Source organism: Erpetoichthys calabaricus, chromosome 9 (genome assembly GCF_900747795.2).
Source record: "Erpetoichthys calabaricus chromosome 9, fErpCal1.3, whole genome shotgun sequence".
Taxonomy (NCBI): domain Eukaryota; kingdom Metazoa; phylum Chordata; class Cladistia; order Polypteriformes; family Polypteridae; genus Erpetoichthys; species Erpetoichthys calabaricus.
In genome coordinates, this window is record NC_041402.2 from 72,910,224 (window position 1) to 72,922,524 (window position 12,301).

Sequence of the window (12,301 nt, forward strand, 5' to 3'; positions counted from 1 at the left end):
ATCTCAAATTGAATTACAGATATCTAAAAATGCATCTATCTTAAGATATCTAAAAAGCATTTTATAATATCTCAAATAGATTTCAAGATATCTAGAAATGATATGCTGTACATTTTGAAATATCTGAAATGCATTTTAAGATATCTTAAACGCAATTTGAGATAATCTCGAAATAGGTTCCTGTAAAATGTCCTATTCTTTGAATGGGACTTCCTGTCTATTTTAAGATATCTCAAAATGTATTTGAGATCTCTTAAAATGAGTAGGAAGTTATTTTAGGATATCTCGAAATATAATTAAGATATCTCAAAAAGCATTTAAGATAACTTAAAATTCACTGTTGTTTGAAATATCTAAAGTACATTTTTAGATATCTAAAATTAATTTCACGATATCTTAAAATAGGTCTCTGCTCCATTTCAGATATCTAACAATGTATTTCAAGATATCTCAAATTGCATTTCAAGACAGCTAAAATGCATTTTAAGATATCTTTAAAAGGACACTCAATTATTTCAAGATATCTCAATAGCATTTTCAGATATCTACAATACAATTTAAGATATCTGAAATACATTTCCAGATATCTCAAAACAGCTTCCTGCCCATTTTCAGATATCTCAAAATCACTTCCTGCTCATTTCAAGATATCTCAAATACATTTTAAGATATCTTATAATAAACAAGAAGTCCCATTGAAATAATAGGCAGTTTTACAGGAAATGATTTTGAGATATCTTGAAATGCATTTAGGATATCTTAAAATGCATGAAAGTTCAATTTAAGATATCTGAAAATTCATTTGAGATATCTTGAAATGCAGACACCATTATTTTGAGATATCTGAAAATTCATTTGAGATATCTCAAAATGCATTTGAGATATCTCAAAATGTATTGCAGATATCTTAAAATGTGAAGGAAATTATTTTAAGATATCTCAAAACGAGTTTCAGATATCTTATAAAGTAAATTACATTTTAAGATATCTGAAATTCATTTTGAGATACAGTATCTCTAAATGTTAATTTGGCTTGCCATATTTTACAGCCATGTGGGGCTTATATAAATTGAAGTCTACCTTCAAATCTCACTAACTAAACCATTTTATCTTCTATATTTGACCATTTATTATCTGATGTTCTACACTAAAGTGATACTATTATCCATCCATTTTCCAACACGCTGAATCCGAACACAGGGTCACGGGGGTCTGCTGGAGCCAATCCCAGCCAACACAGGGCACAAGGCAGGAACCAATCCCGGGCAGGGTGCCAACAGTGATACTATTATCCCAGGATAAATGATTTGCTTGGCCCAATGTTTAAAACTGGTTGCAATTCTCTATATTTGTTTTAGGTCTGACACACAATAGCAACAAAAATATTTTTTGATCCAGATATCACTGAATTTGAGCACCATTACTTTCTCAAATAAGAAAATATAAGCACTTGATCCAGCTTCATCCAAAGGCCATAAGGCTGGTGGTTCTGTGGACAGATTGATATTAGACTAAAATATGCAAAAGCTGATATTTTTCATTTTTTCATTTCTTAATTTTTTTTTAATTCAGTTGTAAATGGGTAAACAACAAACTGCCTTGGACTCTCTGTTTCTCCCTCTTCTTCATTTGCTGCCTCTTTAAGCTGGTGAATCAGTAAAGAATAGAGTGGGGTAAAGGAAAGGGGAGTGGAAGATGGCTCCCGAGCTGAGCTGGGAATGACCTGGGAAGCTGCTTGTATTCAAAACATTAAATAGGATACATACTGAGGGAAATGGTTAACCAAAAGAACAATTTTCTACAACAGAAGAAGTGAAGAGTTGCTTGTCCTGTGCTCTTTACAGAATCTAGCCAACAAATGTCATGTGGAATCATTGCATTCAAGTGAATGACCTGCTCTGATTTTTATGACTGTTTGGTCTGCTAAGGTTGCAAGGATGTGCGACTTTCCAGGCTTTATTTTAGTTTTCACTGTAAGTATAATATACATATGGTGTAAACAAAGAAAAATAGGTGAATGTTAATTCCACACAGAAAACATGAAAAATTAAAACACAATGTCTGAACCATCATTTATCAAAACTTTAGATTTCTAACTTCATTTCTTATTTCTTAGTATTTTTATTAATTCATATTTTTTCTTTAGTAGATACACAAAGAACATAATAACAGAGTTGTAATGTACCTGGACATGCCTATGAAACATAAAATGCAGTTCTTGCAGATTTCAAGGGGGCAGAATAGGTGCTGTGCTGAGTTATCCTTTGGCTCTTCTGGCAGATATGACATTAGATCCCAGTTCAACCACCAAAAAGAATGAGAGTGGAGACAGTATATAAGAATGGCAAAGCTGAATAATGACTTCCCCAGGTACTTTTGCTCTACTCTCCCTCAAAATCACCATAGACACGACAAAAAAACAACAAAACTATTCAGGTTATTAGTATTAATGCTTCCAAACTCTTATTTTAAGTTGTCCCAACATGTGGAAGCAGGAATAGTGATTAGCATAGTGGGAGCAATGAACAATATTTAGTTAAATGTCCAGATTTTAGAGGAACCAAGAGGGTTAATTTTTAGCATTTGAACTTGAAAAGAAGTATTGCTTTACACACATATACATGTCATACCTGAAATGGGAAGTTAAATATTTATATTTTAAAAATATCCCAAGAATATTTCAAATGTATCACAAAAATAAAAAGTGTACTATTGTTTTCCTAAGAAAATGGATTGAAAGCAGACAAACTGGGAGCACAATAACTTTTTGCTAACACTTACTTTGAGGCCTTTAGCTGCATCTTTCTTCTTATGCAGCATACCAGAAATGTGGACTCAAGTCCTATATGCCCAAAGCATTTCATAATTCAGCTAAAGGTTTCATCAGTCACATTTATCTGATTTACTTTTGTCCAAAATGTACCCAGGGCAAGACCCAACTTTGCGAGCACTGCCATCTACCTCCAGCGGCACTAGGTAATATGTGGTGGGAATGCACTAATTTAATGTAATTTTAAACCAAAATCTTTACATACTTCTCAAATAGTCTTAGTGTTACAGGCACTCCTAATTAATGAATGGTGATATTTGGTGTACTCCAGGATGGCACTAAAGTGTAGAGGGATACATTGATTGTAATAGCCTGCTAGCCTACTAGCACACAGACTTATCTTACTCAACTGGAAGAATTCCAAGCAATTCCAACCCAGCTTCTATAACTATAGCAACATTCTATATTATCTCAAATTAGAAAAAATAAAATTCTCTCTTACGAGGCAAGATTTGTTATTTTAGAATAAGTAGGCTGACCCTATGATTGACACACTTACTGTTAATAATTGTATTATATTTAAATAAGTTGTATGGGGATTTAGCTTTTTTCCCCATGTCTCTCTTCTTTTTCTTCCTTTGGGGGGGGGGGGGGTTGAATCTTGTTTTGTTTTTCTTTGTATTTTTTTCTCCTTTGTACTCATGTTGAAGTAAATGATTCTATCTGTTATTATTATTTGTTTAATTCAGGGGCATGTTATTGTAATGTTCTAATTTTTGAAGATAATTTAAGAAAAAAAGAAATGTGCACCCTGTCAGCCAAACACCAAAAACACACAGGGGTGGGAAGCACTAAAGTTCATTAATGGATGCACACGTTAGTCTGCGAAGGCTATGATGATTCATCATTTCTGCCAGTGGTAATCAATGTGTACCTGAATGATTCTGACACAGCATCATAATTTCACCTACTTCATCCCTTCATTAAGTTATCTCTGATTCTTTTCATCTGGTAATTTATCCTTACTTAACTTTTTCTGCTTCAGACAGCTTTGTAGTCAGTGCAGTTCTGCCTTGCCGCATTACAGTTCTGTTTTGTGCTTGACATTGTACCATTTTTAAATGTGTTGTATTGGAATGATCTGACTGATGTGTACACATATTTACAGAGCAATACTGCAGAACCAGATGTAAAAATTCAGATTTTATTTTGATAATTTCATCTGCCTCAATTACAATGTAAATAGATGGTTGAACGTATGCAAGGGCTGACTGAAAACGTTTTAAAGACTATACCTGTCACTTTACATTGGAATTTCCTTTGAGTTTGAGGACCCTTTCTTTTTCAAAGTACCTTCCTTCAAATATTATACGTGTCTTTTAGGGCCACAAAAAATTGTCAAGGACAGAAAAATGTCATCTTTTTCAGAATGATCGTGGTAGTTTTCAATCAAAAATCATTTTCATGTAATAAAAGAATCATCTCCTCATAGATAAACAGAACCAAAGAACTAAACTACTGTACATGACAACTCAAGGTATAAACAGAAACCAGTCCCATTACCAGTGTACAGTTACAACACATTGAACTTGAATCCCTATTTACCAATACAGACACAAATTCAGTAATATCAGCTTCAACACCTTTCAGTCATCGGCATGAGAACCTTTCAACAGTAAGTATAATTTTGCAGAATAATTTTCATGGCATTGGGGAATGTGATTTTAGAGGCATTCTGTACCTTACTATAAATAGGTACATTCTATTCATAACTGCTCGTCTTATAATGTTTCTGTGCCTCCTCATTACACACCTTTAATTTTTCATCTGAAATCCACAGGTGATTTATTGATTTTTTTTCTTTATTAGTGAGTAGGGCTACAATAGCATGTTGTTTGTCAATAATTAATCGTAGCTTCCCATTGATCTGAAAACACAACAATATTGAGGGTATCTCACCTGATCATAGATTTCACATTTCCTTGTAATCCAGACATCTCTAAAGGTGAAAATTTTGAAGTGAGAATTGAGGGGGAAAAGCTGCTACACATGAAAGTCACTCGTTCACGGCCAGACTGTAGCAGCTAATAGACTCGGGCTCCACACGACCCTGAAATGGAAAAGCTGAAATAAGAAGATATACAAACGTGAACGTCTCCCATTAACACAGCAGGAATTACATAAGAAGATATACAAACGTGAACGTCTCCCATTAACACAGCAGGAATTACATTATTAAGCTCAGTAAGAAATGCATTACAGCAAGCTAAATATAAATTAAAGAACATTGTTGACAAAACATGCCATTAAACCGAACAGTCTCTTCAATACTGTTCTTTAATGCTACTCACTTAATTTCCCTAAGGAAACCTAAACCGTACAGTTCTAATTATTATCGGAGGATTTTGACTTTTCGCTTTTTAAATACACTAACGTGGTGTTGTATTTGCGCCGCCGCGTCGACTGTAGTGTGGCGTGCTTGCCAGTTGGGACGAAATTCCCACGCATATGCTGCGCGCGTGCTAACAGCTTCGGACTGAGCAGGCTGCACCTGTTTTTGTTGAGGTATGCCAACGGCACGCCGAAGCTCCGCCCCCTGCACTTGTCCTTTCATCCCAATTGGTCCGCTGGGGGTTTATGCTAATTAGCACTGATCCTTTCTGCACCTGACTCGCTTTTACTCTGCTGGAGTATATGAAGCCAAGGCTGGCAGGGGACACCCGCTACTGATTCATCCTCTTACCCATCGGATCTCAACCGGCAGTTTCTGTGCCTTCTGTTACTTTGGTTCTTTCAGCGGACAGTGAGAGACAACCGAAAAAAAAAATGCCAAGGTCGTTTCTGGTAAAAAGCACCTGAGTTACAAAAAGCCAAATTATGGATACCTGGATGCGCAAAAAAGAGGTAAGTTTTGATTTAAGGGTGTCTCGTTTCAAGCTGAATGTGTCTAATTTAACGTGACAACTTTCTGAATGATGACTGAGTTTATGCTCAAACTCTCAGTGAAATAAATCCACAAAATTCTCGCCGACACGGTGAAAAAATCAGGTCGCTGTGTGTTACTGTTACAGTGGGTCGTGTTTTAATTTTATGATAATTAGGAACAGCTTTAATATAAATATTTGCTTTGTATGTAATGTTGGTTTGTTTTCAAATAAGAACCTGTTTGCGAATTCTTTAGCCGGTAACTTAGTGCAGTATAATTGAATGGGATTTTTTTTTTTAATTTTTACTATAAGCTCTACTTTAAAAAAAGATCTGGATTTTTTTTAAAAAGTTTCTGTCACCATATTGCCAGACTGAATAGTCTCAAATTACAGAGTGGCAACACACGGAAAAAGCTATGTAAGGCAGTTCTGTTTCATAGATTTTAGATCCTATCCTGTATATATTTAAGTAAATACATTGTGTGTGTGTGTGCGCGTGTGTGTTTGTGTGTGAGAGAGAGAGAGGTTGAGAGAAGAATGAGTGAAATGTTTTCAGAAATTAAGACAATTTGTATACAATAAAGTTTTTTATTTTTGTCATTGAGTGTATCATTTCACTGTTAAAAGAAAGACAAACAAAGATAACTGGTAGTAGCAGTACAAAATTCACAACTGGTATGCCAGTTTGAAAAGATAAGTTTTGAGGGTAGTTTTAAAATGTCTTTATTGAATCGAGCTGACGTATATGAGAGGGAAGAGAATTTCAGAGTTGAGGAGCACTACGAGAGACGCTCAAGCTCCCATAGAACAGTCTGATGTGCGGTACAGAAAGTAGAGCTGCAGATGAGGATCTGAGTGAGCGAGAGGGAGTGTAAGTCTGTAGGAGATCAGTGAGGTTGTGGAGAGCTTTAAATGTTAAGAGCAGTATTTCGTATTGTATTCTGTAGTTAACAGGGAGCCAGTGAAGTTGAGAGAGAGTAGGTGTAATATGTTCAGTGGATTTAGAACAGCAGGTTATTATCCTGACAGCAGAATTTTGAAGAAGTTGTAAGCGATGGATAAGTTTTTGTGGGATGCCACATAGAATAGCATTACAGTAATCTATACGTGAGGTAACTCGGGCATTAACCAATACTTCAGTACTGTGCTGCATAAGAACAGAACAAAGTCTAGAAATGTTCCGGAGATGAAAGAAGGCAGTCTGAGAAATGTTACTTATATGGGAGGAATTATTTATTAATAACAACAACAACAATAATAATAATAATAATAATAATAATAATAATTATTTAATAATTGCCATTATTAGTGTATAAATGGATATAAATAATTGCATTGAAACAATTCGCCAAAATCTGTTGTATGTAAACGATACTATTTTAAACGTTATTGTTTTTTCATCAGAAAACCCGGTTTCCACGTTTACCCGTATTAGTTTAAATGGCACTTTTGCCACTCGCAATATGGCGTACGCGCTGACGGATCGTGTCGACTGGGCAACACAGTGAATGTGGCGTCTATCTATATATGTCTTATGTTTTTAACATACTGTAGCGACGGACGTCACTGACGTCCCAGGAGGCTTTGCAGCACTGCGATTAAAATTAAACTGTTAATTATGATTTATTTCATGTTTGATTTCAAACAGTACTTCTGTTTAATGTTGTTATAGCTTTTGGTGACAGGGGTATTTTATTAAAGTTTAAAGTGGGGGGGGATTAGAGTTTGCCTACCACTACTAACTGATGCTCCTGGTGTATGAGTCCGGCTATTAAAGGGTAAGGTTTAAGCTGAATATTGTCGTTTTGTAGAGATCGCGTTGCTTGAATGTACACAATTTCTTTATTTATTGAGTGTGTAACCAGCAACCTTCCGTCTCACTCTGCTTCAGAGTCTTCCTTTTTTGGATTTTATTGATTGTATTCAAATCAAATAACATTCCATACAAATAAGTCAAGATTTACAAAAATAGGTTTGAAACAAATCAACAAGTATCCCTTTTTCTTTGTTACCGGCACCTGTTTCAATCCAGTTCCCACCCAATTACATAAACATTCCAAAACACATGAAAATGCCCAATCAAAGAATACAATTACAACACAAGTGAAATCAATTAAGTACTCAATCAAAGAAAAAATAAAACACACCACAAAGTGCAAATTATCTAATCAAATAATAACAACAGTTTAAAAATAAAAAGAATCCTTCATGCATTATGATACCGTGACAAACACACACTTGTCATACACAGCTTTGTGTTTTTTCCCCTGGTTTCTATATGCCAGCTGCATTTCAAAGTCAAAGACCAATTCTTTTAAGCTTTCAAAATTCACGTGTTCACTGTACTTAACATTTAATATTATACCTTTAACGTTTAGATATGTTTTACCGCTGGATAGTTTAACTCCTAAATAATAGCCGAGTCCTGGCTACCTGTAATACGGAGCCCCAGAGGGGACATGGTGTAATTTGTTTTGGAAAACTATGTCATGCGCACCATTTAGTAACTCCAGCGCACCAGTCAGTATCTATATACTGTACTGTATATAATTCACTAAGCAGCCGACCATGGCAGGCAAGACGCAAGACAGAGCCACGCCCGCCAACTCACAGAGCCCCGCCCACCAACAATTCACTAAGCAGCCGACCATGGCACGCAAGACAGAGACCATGGGATACGCATGACAGAGCCACGCCCGCCAACTCTAACCCTCCTCCCGCTTCATGAGATACGCACGACAGAGCCCCGCCCGCCATCTCTAACCCTCCTCCTGCGTCCACCCTCGCTCTCTAGGCATGAGCCGGCAGTGCGCATGGGGTACGCATGACAGAGCCCTGCCCGCCCGCAAAATCTAAGACCATGGGGTACACACAACAGAGCGTTGTTCTTAGTCACGGAAGTATAGTCATACAGTCTGTTCAACAATACGTTGACTACATGAATACTTCCGGAGATTATGGGAGCGAGGCAAAAATTGTGGCGATGTCCCAAATGCTTCCAGCTACTATCACCACTCACTTCCGAGATATCCCTGACCCCATCAGGTTCAAATTTGCCTTTTATTTTTACACGCAGACAATTTCCTGTTAGATTGGTCTTTGCAATGACAATTATTAAGGCACAGGGCCATAACTTTCAAAAAGATATGCCTGTATCTGCCAAAACCAGTTTTCAGTCACAGACAATTATTGCTCTCTGCAGAGTTCCATCTTTTCATTCACTCACAGTCGTATCCTCAAATCCACCCCACTCAAACAACTGTGTCTTTCAGAAAGTGTTCACCCATCAATAAATAATTATGCGGCGTATGCTACGCCGCGGGTTGGCTAGTAGCCAATAATACATTATGGTCGCACCAGCTATTATCACGTGTGCGCCGCATATAATCAGATGAGCACCAAATACCATCACGTGCGACTCTACATCATTTTGTGTGAACGCAACATATTGCTTAACAGTTTGAAGATATGTACACAGTTACACATTCGCAGGAATGGATATTGGCAAGTTTATAAAAGTAGGCTGTGCATTGAAGCCCAGGTCATTGGATCCATGGCGCTAAGCTCTGCACCACTACCGTATGTAAAGCAAATGGCATTCGTTAGCTAACTACTCGTAGTATACTTACTAGCTCACAACCGGCTTCTTACTTACACAAGTGACAAAAGCAATTCATATTTCGCATATTGATTGCATGTGAAGTTTGCTGAGCCCAACGCAGGTGCACTAATTTAATTCTCTGGTAAACTTGGCACACTTGCAGAGTGACTCGCTTATCTACACCAGTGGACTGTGGTATTTAACATGCGCTCTAAAGAGTAAAATCTAATCGGTCCACTTTAATTGTCGCCGTTTTCTGGCAAGAGATATAGCCTTCTTAAAATGAGACGATTTTTGCCTGGCTCAACTTAAACATTCAAGTCAAATCTACTTGAGCACCCGTAGCACTGTGCAAAACGAACTGCGATATTTAAAGGGCACAGCTGAGAGCTAAATCAGATTGCTGCCGTTTTTTAACCATGGGTTTAATTAGATGGACTTCCTAAGTTAAATAGCAGGTGATCGTTTCTTAGCTCAAACGTGGGTAGACTATGGAAATTAATTGGATAGCTTGTCATGTTACCGTGTTTACGGTGATGTGAAAATGAGAATACACCTTCTTTCAGTTGGCTGTGATGTTTATTATCTTATATATAAACGTCTATGTATAGTGACATGTCTGTCTGTCTGTCTGTCCGGCCGGAAGTGAGAAAAAATTGTGAAATCCTGTGGCAAATCTGGCACACTTTGCTCTTCATATCAATGGCACTAGACTGTGATATTGAAGTGGCATTCTGAATTGTCAAATCACTTTGGCTAATTTTCATTTTACACTTTTGTGACAAGAGAGATTGCTGTTTTAAACTGCAGTTAGGTTTTATCGTGCCAAGTGATGGTACAATAGTCCTTTTTTCTCTAGCAAAGTCTGTACACTCTCATATCTAGAGCACTGGTTAGGCTCTGATATTTAATGGGCACTCAGTGATTGAATCCTGTTGAGTTAAACTGAAGATTCATGTGGCCCAACACAATGCGAAGTAGTAGGTAACCTGGCACATTCCTATATAGGCAGCACAAGACTACAATATTTCTCTGGTACTGTAAAGGATTAAAGGGGACAAATAATGGCAAAGTCAATGTGCTATATGCCGTTTTTTAAATTAAGATTATATGACCGTCCTTATCACTGATGTGTAAGGTGTCTATTCTTTTTGGCATCACCGTAAACACAATAACATATCAAGTTAACCAGTACATTTACCTAGTGTACCTACGTTTGAGTTAAGCAATTATCACTTGTAGTTTAACTTAGGGAATCCATTTAGTCAAAACCTTGGTATAAAAATTTGTATATTTTTTTTGCTGTGCAAAGTTTATGCTTCCTTTATTATAAATAGAGTGGAATAATATACATTTTGCATTCATTGATTGATTTATTTTTCAGTATATAAAATTTTGGTTTGCTTTTCACACCATAAAATTCACATTAAACTGTATTCTGTATTGAATTTTGTGAATATATTAGGTTAGTCATTTTAGTTCAAGAGCCTAAATATAATCTTTTTGATTACAGTTTATGGGGTTTAATAGTAAAATTTTAACTGTGATATCACACTCACTGTAAGTTACCTGATAGGCTGCTGGTTAAAACAGAGAACTACCCTCAAATAGTACTTTTTTACCATTCAATTGTAATGCATTTTTCACTTGTGTAACATAGATTCTATCTTTTAAGAGAAATGCAAAAAGGAAAGTCTGTCAATATAACCCAGATGCTTAAGTATTTTCTACAATGTCATGTCTCAAATGTGCATTATTCCAAGAGACATTTGCAGACAAATTTGGCAGCTATCATTCCCTAAGCACTGGCCATCATGAGTTGACCATTTTGCAGATGTCCTGCACTTTAAACAATTTGAAGTCAGCATGTAGCTGGTATTTATGTTAGTTGATTAGGTCACATCTATCGGAAGAATTCATCTTCTTATATAATACGCTACTGTGGCTGTTTGTTGTCCAGGATTTTAAATCACCTGTAGCTCACAAACCGTTTGAAGACATGAAATTTGGTACACATATACTACGTGACCTCTACTATCCACTTTCTGGGTAATGATTAACCTCTAAAGTTATTCCTCTTTTTATTTTTATTTTATTTTATTGTAGAATCAACTCTCGACAGCACGCAGCAGGGCGGCTGGTACGGCACATGTGTACGGGCACCAATCTCATTCCCTACCACCTTCACGGTCACTTCCCCTACCTCTTCATATCTTACAGTATATGTCCTCACAGGTGGCGCAGTGGTAGTGCTGCTGCTTTGCAGTAAGGAGACTATGGAAGATTGTGGGTTTGCTTCCTGGTTCCTCCCTGTGTGGATAGTGCTTTGAGTACTGAGAAAAGCGCTATATAAATGTAATGAATTATTATCTTAAATCATTCTTGAGGCAGATTGAAGACTTAAGTGCCAGCTTAAGTGAAAAATTAAGAAAAACTTATTAAGTAATTGCAACACAAAAACTGACTTAATCAGTTTTAACGCAAAAAGATGCCGACGAAAGAAGAGAAGAAGCGGGCCGCTAGAGTGGAGAAAACAAGAGCTGCTCAGGAAGCAGCAAGAGCATCAACCTCTGAGCAAACGAATGCTAAACGTACAGAGGAAGAGGATGAAAACTATAAGTCAAGTGTATCCACTGCACATTATCATGAAGTACACCATTACTAGTTTTTAATAAATGAGCATATTGCAATATTGGTTCATATCAGACTTGAAACACTTGCAAAACTGATTTGAACAGTTAAAATGACTTTTTGTTTTTTGATTCTCAGACACTTTAGTATGGAGGCGCATTATGAACTGCGTTATGCGAAATCTGAAACTTTTAAAATGAAAATATTTCTCACAGTTTTTAAAGGCAGTATAGTATGTAAGTAAGGCACTTGATGAAATATGGAATTCTGAAGGTTCCACTTAACATTTTTGTATTATTATTTTGTGATGTTAAAAAAATGTCCATTACCATGCTTTCCTTTACAGAGCGCCACCGTCACTTCACACCACAT

General features: G+C 36.5%; 2 protein-coding genes and 1 long non-coding RNA gene across 30 annotated transcripts in view; 2 read left to right on the top strand and 1 right to left on the bottom strand.

The window, feature by feature from the left end:
- cdh31 (cadherin 31) overlaps window positions 1-12,301 on the top strand; it is a 438,121-nt gene that overhangs the window by 280,753 nt on the left and 145,067 nt on the right. The gene's annotated exons all lie outside the window — the stretch shown is intronic.
- LOC127529178 (uncharacterized) overlaps window positions 1-12,301 on the bottom strand; it is a 412,696-nt gene that overhangs the window by 228,286 nt on the left and 172,109 nt on the right. The gene's annotated exons all lie outside the window — the stretch shown is intronic.
- snai3 (snail family zinc finger 3) overlaps window positions 5,497-12,301 on the top strand; it is a 178,552-nt gene continuing 171,747 nt past the window's right edge. Inside the window, exon 1 of the mRNA XM_051932056.1 lies at window positions 5,497-5,674. The gene's annotated coding sequence lies outside the window, so the exon portion shown is untranslated. The remainder of the gene's footprint in view (window positions 5,675-12,301) is intronic.